General features: G+C 42.0%; 1 pseudogene across 1 annotated transcript; it reads left to right on the top strand.

The window, feature by feature from the left end:
• Positions 1 to 7,275: 7,275 nt before the first annotated feature.
• Positions 7,276 to 8,017, top strand: LOC308268371 (B-cell receptor-associated protein 29-like; annotated as a pseudogene). Its single transcript has one exon. The product of its transcript is annotated as a B-cell receptor-associated protein 29-like (transcript).
• The last annotated feature ends 2,755 nt before the right edge of the window (positions 8,018 to 10,772 follow it).

Raw genomic sequence — 10,772 nt, forward strand, 5'->3', positions numbered from 1 at the left:
GTTTGCAGGGGGCACTGGACACTGGATGAGGATGCCTCCCGAGGGGGGCGCTGCCTTGGGACCCGCGGGTTCCGCGGTCTGTGGGTCTCGTGGGGGAATCTGCGTTCTATCACACCCGGCTCTCACTTCAGCTGTCTCTCACGATTTCTGTCCCCAGTCTCCCCACCTGAACAACCTCTGGGTTTGGAATCTCTTGGTAAATTTGTATTCTATTACTATACTTATAAAACACAAACCCGGAAAAATCACCCGGCCTGGAGCAGAAGGCAACTTTGTCCCCCACTTGCTACCATCTGCAGACATTTGCGGGTGCTGATGAGGGAGGAGGTAGGCAGGTGTGCAGGCAGCTGCGGGTGAAGGTGAAGGCTCTGCTAGAGGCAGGGAGGCTCAGGAACAGACGTCTGTCTCGGGGAATTATCCATCTCAAAAGGTCAGTTGCACTGTTTAAACATTCTGCTCTATGGGAGTGGAGTCTTTTAAACATATGCAAAAGAGTTTATTCAGACTCTTGATTTCTTAAATCAACCCCCTAATACTGGAAATTGAACCCTGGGACATTCTACCTTTGAGCTACACCCCCAGCCCTGTCTTATCTTTTTATTTTGGAACAGGGTCTCGTAAATTGCAGAAGCTGGCCTGGAACCTGAAATCCTCCCACCTCAGCCTCCCAGGTACTAGAATTAAAGGCGTGCATCACCATGCCTGGCTATTAAATAAAAAAAAAAAAAATCTTTAATTCTAAGCCAGGCGTGGTAGCACACAGTTGTACTCCCAGTGCTTGGGAGGCTGAGACAAAGGGAAGTGTGACTCTCACCGTACTGGGCTGTTCTGCCCACGGTGTACCACTGTGCCATCAGTACAGTCGCTATTTGACAATGCATAGGCGCTGCTCGGTGATACGCACCGAATGGCTCCCTGCCTCATGTCTGAGTCATGGCCGGCTACCTCTAACAACCAAGTGACCAGCTGTAATGGGGTCTGAGTCACTCGCGGAAGCTCCATTAATTTGACGAGTTTGATTTTATGACACTGAAGAGGACTCGCTGAACTTCGGTTTCTTCATCTTTCTATATAACAATGATATGAGTTCAAAATTATCCCTGTGACTCCACATGGCCCTAGCTGATGCTTAGCTCCTCTCCGGTGGCCCTGAGTGACGGCTCCCTCGCTGCCCGCCTCTCACGCCGAGCTCGCCTCTGGGCCCCGGCAGCCTCTTCTCTGACCTCAGCTCCTGCTCCCTCCGCACCATTAAACTTAACCCATGACCTCTGCCCTTTCAGCTCTTACCTGGGCTGGCTTTTCTGCAGATTTTGATGCTATTTATCACTCCGTTATTCTTTCTATTTATTTATGTGTTTTTGTAGTACTAGGGATTGAACCCAGGGGTATCCTACCTACAAGCTACATCCCCAGCCCCCTATTTTATTTATTTATTTATTTATTTGTTTGTTTGTTTATTTTATGGTACTGGGGATGGAAACCAGGAGCATTCTATTTCCAAGCTGCATCCTCAGCCCTATTTTTATTCTTTATTTTGAATCAGGGTCTCCCTGAGTTGCAAAGGGCCTAAGTAGCTGAGGTTGTTTGTGAACCGCCGTCTTCCTGTCTCAGCCTCCCAAGTGCTGGGATTACAAGCCTGAGCCACCATGCCTGGCTTTCTATTTTTGTTTTTGAAAACAGGGTCTCGCTAAGTTGCTGAGTACCTAAGTTGCTGAGTAACTGAGCCTGGCCTTGAACCTGCAATCCTCCTGTCTCAGCCTCCCAAGTACTGGGATTACAGGACTGTACCACCACTGTCCGGCTACTCCATTCCTCTTGATATTTCCTTTCCGAGTCCCAGGAGATCATTCTCCCTTGATATTTCTCTCACCTTTAACTACTAGTGTTTAGATTCTCTTGTTGTCCACACTTTTCCTCCCTTTCTCTCCATGGGAACACAGTATCCTCACCTCACTTCTGTCTCTAATCCACACACCCTTTCTAGATGATCTCACCCACGGCTGTGGCTCCCATGAACCACAATCCTCCTGTCTCAGCCTCCTGGGTGCTGGGATTACAAGTGTGCACCACCACGCCCAGCTGCCACTTCTAATTTATAAAGATTGCAGGAATCCATCTTCTCCTCTCTGGGAATTGATCATTTCTCACCAGAACTATTGAGCTAGCCTCCCAGAGTCCTCCAGCTGGATTTACCACCTGTCTCCTCTTCTAAGGGTCTGTCCTTCATCCCATTGATGTGGGGATCTCTTTAATGCAACTGAATAAATCTTAGACTCCCCAGTTCAGTGTGATGTGGTATTCAAAGAGGCATATATCCAGCAACCAAAATGTTTAAAATGTGACTAATGAGCCAGGTGTGGTGGCATATACCTGTAATCCCAGTACTTCGGAGGCTGAGACAAGAGGATTGCAGGTTTAAGACCAGCCTAGCAACCTAGCAAGACCCTGTTTCAAAGTAAAAAAAGAAAAAAAAGTGGTGCAGTAGAGGTAGCTCAGAAGTAGAATGCTCCTGGGTTTAAGCCCCAGCACAGAAGGAACTAAATAAATAAATGCTTCTGGTGATCACTTCTATGTCTGGAAGAACATTGAAAGAGGTTTTTTTTTGGGGGGGGGGTTGTTGTTGTGTTGTTGTTGTTGTTGTTATTGTTGTTGTTGTTTTGTTTTCTCAGCACTGGGAATGGAATCCAGGGGCATTCGACCTCTGAGCTACACCTTGGCCCTATTTTTTATTCTTTATTTTGAAACAAGGTCTCGCTGAGTTGCAGAGGGCTTCACTAAGTAGCTAATCCTCGAACCAGGAACCCTGATCCTCCTGTCTCAACCTCCCAAATACTGGGATTATAAGCGTGCGCCACCACACCTGGCTATGAAAGAGGTCTTAATCATAACCCTAGACAGTGCCTTGCCAGGTTCTTCTCCCTGTTATGAAGACATTTAAAGGGTAAGATAAGTTTACTATAGACCCTGGTCTAGAAATCTAAAGTATACTCTTCTTTTTTCTTGGATATTGAACATTTCTTGAACAAGCCCAGCTGATTGGTATAATCTTAAATTAAAAACCAGAAGTTGCAGATGAAGATGTACACCACAGCTCCATTTCTGTTTTCAAAAATTATATGTAGCATGTATAAGGAAAATTTCAGTATAAAATGCATAAAACTACTAATAATGGTGACTTCAGGATAAAGCAATATGGAAAAAATGAAGGAGGATTGGAAAAGTGGAGGATGAGAGAGAGAGAAGAGAGAGAGAGAGAGAGAGAGAGAGAGAGAGAGAGAGAGAGAGAGAGAGAGAAAGGGAGGGATAGAGTGAGAGAGGGAGGGAGGGATATTGACTAATTATGGGTCTTTGTGTGTGTGTGTGTGTGTGTGTGTGGCACTAGGAGTGGAACCCAGGGCATTCTACCTCCAAGCTACACCTCTAGCCATATATATATATATATATATATATTTTTCTTTTTTTGAAACAAGGTCTCGCTAAGTTGTTGAGGGTCTCACTAAGTAGCTGAGGCTGGCTAGAAACCTGTGATCCTCCTGTCTCAGCCTCAGGTCCTGGAATTACAAGGGTGAGCCACCATGCCCAGCTATGGGTTATTTTAACTTAAAAAAAAATTCCCTGAGAAACTTGAAGCTTCCCACTAATGTCAGAAATACAGCAGGGATATTCTCTCTTTTTAATTTTAATTTTTAATTAATTAATTTTTTGTGGGAGAGGGTATTAACTCAGGGACATTCTACCTCCAAGCTTGCCCTTTTTCTATTTTTTTTTTAAACAGGATCTCGCTAGATTGCTGAGGCTGTCCTCAAACCTGTGATCCTCCTGTCTCAGCTTCCCAAGTACTGGGCTTACAGGTATGAGCCACCGTGTCTGGCTAGGATCTCTCTCTTACCACCTCTTCAGCATCATACTGGAAGTGTTAGCTAATGCAATAAAACAAGAAAAGTAAGTAAAAAGTATATACTGATTGAGAAGAAATGAAACTATATTTGTTTGCAGATGATATAGTTGTCTACGTGGTGGCTCACACTTGCAATCCCAGTTCTTGGGAGGCTGAGACAGGATTATTGCAGATCTGTGGCTAGCCTCAGGTACTTAGGCCCTCTGCAAAATAGTGACAACTTGTTTCAAAATGAACAATAAAAATAGGGCTGGAGTGTAGCTCAGAGGTAGGATGCTTTGGGGTTCAATTCCCCAGTACTGCTAATAATAATAATAATAATTATTATTATTGTTATTATCATTATTATTAATAATAATTATAACAATAAAATAATATAATAATATAATAATAATTAATAATAATTATTGTCTATGTAGAATATGTTAAAGAATATGCCAAAAATTCACAAATATGACAATTGATTATTATAATATTGCAGGCTACAAGTATCTTAATATACAAAATACAAACATTTTCTTATATACCAGCAATGAAAGCAGAATATGAAGTTAAAAGCACAATACTCTTTAGATTAGCACTTCAATAAATGAAATACTTAGGTATAATTTAACAGAAAAACTACAAAACCGATTAAAGTAAACAAAGAATTATGTATCCCTGCAGAGATGGCTTAAGTCCACACATAGGAGACTTAACATTGTCAAAATGTGAGTTTTTTTCCAACTTGATCTGTAAATTCAACATAATCCTGATCATAATCCCATTTTGTAGATAATTACATCATTTTGTAGATAATCATTTTGTAGATAATTACAAAATGATTCTGAAGTTTATATGGAGGGGCAAAAGACCCAGAATTATTGCCGAGACAATATTGAAGAAGAACAAAGTCAGTGGAATGACATTATCTGACTTCAAAATACGTGTGTGTGCAGGTGTAGAGGGCTTGGAGCCGCCATCTTGCCTTAGCCCCTCCCCCTCAAAATTTTTCTTTTGGCCAGGCATGGTGGCCACGCTTGTAATCCCAGCATTCGGGAGGCTGAGACAGGAGGATCTCAGCTCCTGAGAGCTCATTTAATAAACGTCTCCCAGACAGCCACAGAATGTTCATAGGTAAAAATAATTATAAAGTTTATCAGGCCATCCTTGTGTCAGCAAACCCACACTCCTCCTGCGGGTCCCAATCCTCAGGCAAAGTAGAAAGAGTCAACTAGACCTGAAACCTCACCTCAAAAATCTGTCAGGAAACAGCCTTACCATGGCAAGAGTACTTCCTCTGGCACTCTGTTCACAATTAGCCCCACTTTGGAAAGGATTCTTTCCTGTTCTTCGGCTCATTCCTACAGCCATCAAAGTGCCTGTAATTACCAGCTGGATCCACCATGCCAGGATCAAGTCATGGACTATACTGAGTAAATCTCTTCATGCCCCCAGTTACCCGCACATAGCTATACCTGTATGTCCACAGAAGACCTCTGGTTCCTTGTCAAAAGACAAATGCATAAGTAGATCCCCTCTGACTTAACACTCCTTGATTTCATTATCTCTATCTTCCTACAACACTAGCAGCTCAAAGGCTCCTGAGCTGCTCACTCCTCCTATGCCCATGCCTGTTGGCTCCGTTTAAATGATGAGCATTGGGCGTGATTATAGTAGTCAGAAGGGAAGTATGCATTATGCTTCAGCAAAATTGCCTCGTTTATATCAGCATATCAAGTTGTGTATAAAAAGGTATCCAACGCTTAACAAAAAGGGACATCTAACCTGAGAGAGCCAGATACCCAGGGATGGATATCATAAAAGACACGGTCCTGGCTCTCTTGGTACTTGCCTGTCATGGGGTCTTTGGCCACAAAACTCCTACTTTTACTCTTTGGCCCTTGTCTCCTAAACCGATTAATGAAATTTGTTTCTTCCCTGCTCCGGGATATCAAACTTTATTTTTTATTTTATTTTTATTTTTTGTGGTGCTGAGGATTGAACCCAGGGGCATTCTACCTCAGAGCTACACCCCCAGGCCTATTTATTCTTTATTTTGAAACAGGGTCTCACTAAGTTGCAAAGGGCCTTATTAAGTAGCTGATGCTATCTGTGAACCGCCATCCTCCTGTCTTAGCCTCCTGAATGCTGGGATTACAAGCATGCACCACCACATCCAGCTTCAGACTTTAATTAAAACTCAGGCTGGGCTGCCAGTTCCTCTCTACAGGGGATGCTGACTACTATCAGGGACCCTTGGACCAACTTGCCTTTCAGAAAGGAGCTTGTCCTGTCTCAGTAGGCCCTGCCCCGACAGATAGCAACAGGAGGAGACCCTGATGTGTCTACAACACCGTCCAGCTCGAAGAAACTACAGATGAACCATCATACATGTTCCCTAAATGATTTCAGGGCCTCTAGCTCTTAGGGGGGAATGTTAGGTAGTTATAAGCAGGGCAGGGAAAGAAATGGGTCAGGGAGGAGCCCTCCTGAGAAGAGATACAGAGATTACCCCATCCAGCTGTGATCAGTGATGGAGCCATTGCATTGCAGCTTTGGCTACCAGTGGAAAATCCAGCATGGTGAATTTAACACAGTCACACTAAGCAGTGACTACCCCAAATTACTATGCATGAGGAAGGGTGGGATTTCTGGATGGTATAAAAACATACCATGTGTGCCAGGCGTGGTGGCGCACACTTGTAATCCCCGCGCTTGGGAGGCGGAGACAGGAGGATCGCGCAGGTTCGAAGCCAGCCGCACTGGCGTAAGAGACCCTGTTTCAAAAATATAAAGTAGGTCTGGGAGTGTAACCTGGAGGTAGGAGGGCTTCCAAGAACCCCAGTACCACCAATAAATAAATAAATAAATAAATAAATAAATAAATAAATAAAAACATACCATGTAGGAGACTTGTTCCTTTTTTTCCACTTCTGGACCAGTGAACTTGGCGAACCTCCTATGGAACCTACCCAATAAAGACTTTCATATCTACACTAAAAAAAAAAGTGTGTGTGTGTGTGTGTGTGTGTGTGTGTGTGCGCGCGCGCGCGTGTGTGTGTGTGTACGGGGGATTACATCCAAAAACTGAACTCCTTAGCATTTGACCAAATGAACTGAAAACTTGGGTTTGCCCCCAAACCTGAATATTGATGGTTATAGCAGTTTTATTCCTAATTGCTCAAACTTGGAAGCAACTGAGATGTCCATCAGCAGGTGAATGGATAAGGTGTGATATATACAGATCATTGAATATTACTCAGTGCTAAACACATATGAACTATGAAACCATGAAAAGACATGGGGGAGCTCGTGGCCGCGCGCATGCTCGTGGCCAGGGCCCAGGCTCGAGCGCACCTCGGCAGCGGCGGCGGGTGGTGGTGTGAAGAGGAAAAATGACAATCCAATGGGTGGCAGTGGCAAGCTTCCTTTATGCTGAAATAGGACTTATTTTACTCTTCTGTCCACCTTTTATTCCTCCTCAGAGATGGCAGAAGATTTTTTCATTTAATGTCTGGGGTAAAATCGCAACTTTCTGGAACAAGGCTTTCCTTACCATTATAACCCTACTGATTGTTCTCTTTCTAGATGCTGTGAGAGAAGTAAGAAAACATCCCTCTATTCATTCTGTTGAAAAGGGCTCAGCCGGCAAACCTGGTGCCTACGAGCATACGCAGATGAAACTCTTTCGTTCTCAAAGAAATCTTTACATTTCTGGATTTTAATTATTTTTTTGGCTAGTATTGAGACGTCTGGTTACACTTATTAGTCAGCTGGCAAAAGAACTATCAAACAAAGGAGTGCTTAAATCTCAAGCAGAAAGTACTAATAAGGCTGCAGGAAAATTCATGGAAGAGAATGAAAAGTTAAAACAGATCTCAAGAGTCCAAGGCAGTGATGAAGAACACATTTTGGAAACAGAAAATAAAAAAAAAACTAGTAGAAGACCAGGAAAAACTGAAAACTGAGTTAAAGAAGACTTCAGATGCCCTTTTTAAGGCACAAAATGATGTGATGACAATGAAGATGCAGCCAGAGAGACTTTCAAAAGAATACGATCGACTCTTGAAAGAACACTCAGAACTTCAGAATCGTTTAGGGAAAGGCAGTAAGAAACTCTATGAAAGAAGATTGTGATACACCGTGTCAAGATAATAAATTCACTATCATGATAGTCACTAGGACATTTAAAATTCAGTTCAGAAATAGTACTATGACTGGCCAATAATCTTTTTAATACCACACATAGGGTACATAGTAGTAACATTACCAAACACTTGATAATGTTCTAGATACAAAGTGTATTCTAGCTCTTTAAAAATAAATATGTCCCTGGGCGTGGTGGCGCAGGCTTGTAATCCCCGCGCTTGGGAGGCTGAGACAGGAGGATTGCAAGGGTTCGAAGTCAGCCTCAGCTACTTAGTGAGGCTCTCAGCAACTTAGTGAGACCCTGTTTCCAAATAAAATATAAAATAGGTCTGGGAGAATAGCCTAGAGGTAGAAAGCCTCTGGGTTCCACCCCACCAGTACAAAAAAATAAATAAATAAAAATAAATAAAGCCGGGCGTGGTGGCGCACGCTTGTAATCCCCGCGCTTGGGAGGCGGAGACAGGAGGATCGCGCAGGTTCGAAGCCAGCCGTGCTGGCGTAAGAGACCCTGTTTCAAAAATATAAAATAGGTCTGGGAGTGTAGCCCGGAGGAAGGAGGGCTTCCAGGAACCCCAGTACCACCAAAAAAAAAAAAAAAAGAAGAAAAAAAAAAGAAATAAATATGTTAAATGCAATATTTACATAGTGGTCACTATGTAAATATTGAAAAATGTGTTAGTTACTTCCAAAATTAGATTTTTTTTAAGTTGCATGCTATTAATAGCCTTGAAAGCTTGGATCAGTTTCCAATAATTATTTCTTTAAATAGATAATAATGATGATGTATGTTTGAAAATAGTATTCAGTATCAACAGATTTATTCACAGGAACATTAAATTAGGATAAATAATAAAAGTAGCCACTGTGTTAATACAGAAGAATCAGAAACAACAGGGGAAATGAAGCCCTTAGTCACTTTTTTTTCAGCTTGATGGTACAATGGTTTACTCTGAGACAACTATATTGATATTTATATTTTGTTACTGCGTTCCTGTACCTGTTGTACTCTTTTTATTGGTTATTTGTGTTAATAATACCCAGTAAATAGTCTACCTTTGATGAACTTGAGAGTTCATCTGGTAATAGAGTTTACATCTGCTCACTTAACTGTCATAGCACTGAACTGAATTTATTTTACAGTATAGACTTCTTGACTTAAAAGTCAATATCCAAAAGAGCAGTGTTTTTTATGGTTGTGAGAGTTAATAATTTTATAGAGATTACCTCAAATATACATACACTGGTGTCACAGTTTCTCTCAAATGTTTCTATATTCTAAAAGCTAAATGTCAAAATGCTATTTTTTCATTTAAAATATTCATTTAGAGGTAGTGACTATAATGTTAATGTAACTTAGGTTGTTTGAGTGTTTAGACATGAAAATTCACTTCCTTGCCTTTTAAAGACCTAAATATAAAAGAAAATGTAAAATAAGAAAAAAAAAAGACATGGGGGAACCATAACTACCTATTACCGAATGGAAACAGCAAATCTGCAAGTGAAAAAAAATATATATATATAGTGCCTAGTTTCAACTATGTGACGTTTTGGAAAAGGCAAATGTATGGAGGACCCGTGATTTCCAGGGGCCAAGAGGAGGATTGGCATACATAGATGGTACAAAGAAAAAATTTAAACGCAGTGAAACTGCTCTGTATGATACTGAATTGGTGGATACATTTGTTGAAAACCATATAATATACAAAAGCAAACGTGAACCCTAATGAAAACTCTGAGCCCTGGGCCATCCTGATGTGAGAGGGGAGGTCCATCAGTTGTCAACAATATGTCATTCTGGTGTGGAAATTGGATAATGGCTGCTCAGAGGTGGGGTGGGAGTAAAATGGAAACTAGATGCACCCTCTGCTCAGTTTTGCTATGAACCACAAACTGTTCTATTTATTTTTTAAATGCCTTTATAGCTTTCCTGCTATTCTCCACTAAAAATCACCCCCTGTATCCCACTGGCAGAGGTCTTCTCCTCCACTCCTCTCCCCTTCCCTTCCCTCTATTTTCATAGTTCTAATAAGCAAAACCGTGCACCTGAAATTCTCACCGCCCTAGTTACTGGGATCTGAATCATCATTACCCTGGCTATTATACTAAAATATTGTTCTTTGTTCAAAAACACTCCTATGTCTACCCACGATGCTCAAGGCCCTCCCTAATCTTGCCCCACCCACCCAACTCTTTCTCTGCCGCTTATGCCATTCTGCCCCCGCCACCTCTCCTCCCACCCTTCCTATCACCCATATGGAACTATTTTTTCTTTTTAAAATTCATGTTTAGCCGGGCGTGGTGACGCACACTTGTAATCCCCGCGCTTGGGAGGCTGAGACAGGAGGATTGCACAGGTTCGAAGCCAGCCTCAGCTACTTAGTGAGGCTCTCAGCAACTTAGTGAGACCCTGTTTCCAAATAAAATATAAAAATAGGTCTGGGAGGATAGCCCGGAGGTAGAAAGCCTCTGGGTTCCACCCCCAGTACCACAAAAAAAAAAATCATGTTTATGAAAAATGCATGCATTTACTTTTTTTCTTTTTTTGTGGTACTGAAGATAAAGCCCAGGGGCATTCTACCTCTGAGCTACACCTCCCAGTTTTTTTTTTTTATTATTATTATTCTTTATTTGGAAACAGGATCTCACTGAGTTGCAAAGGGCCTCACTAAGTAGTAGCTGAGGCTGTCCTCAAACCACGATCCTCCTGTCTCAGCCTCCCAAATGCTTTTAGACTTTATTTTTA

The sequence above is a fragment of the Muscardinus avellanarius genome (assembly GCF_963383645.1).
Source record: "Muscardinus avellanarius genome assembly, chromosome: 10".
NCBI lineage: Eukaryota > Metazoa > Chordata > Mammalia > Rodentia > Gliridae > Muscardinus > Muscardinus avellanarius.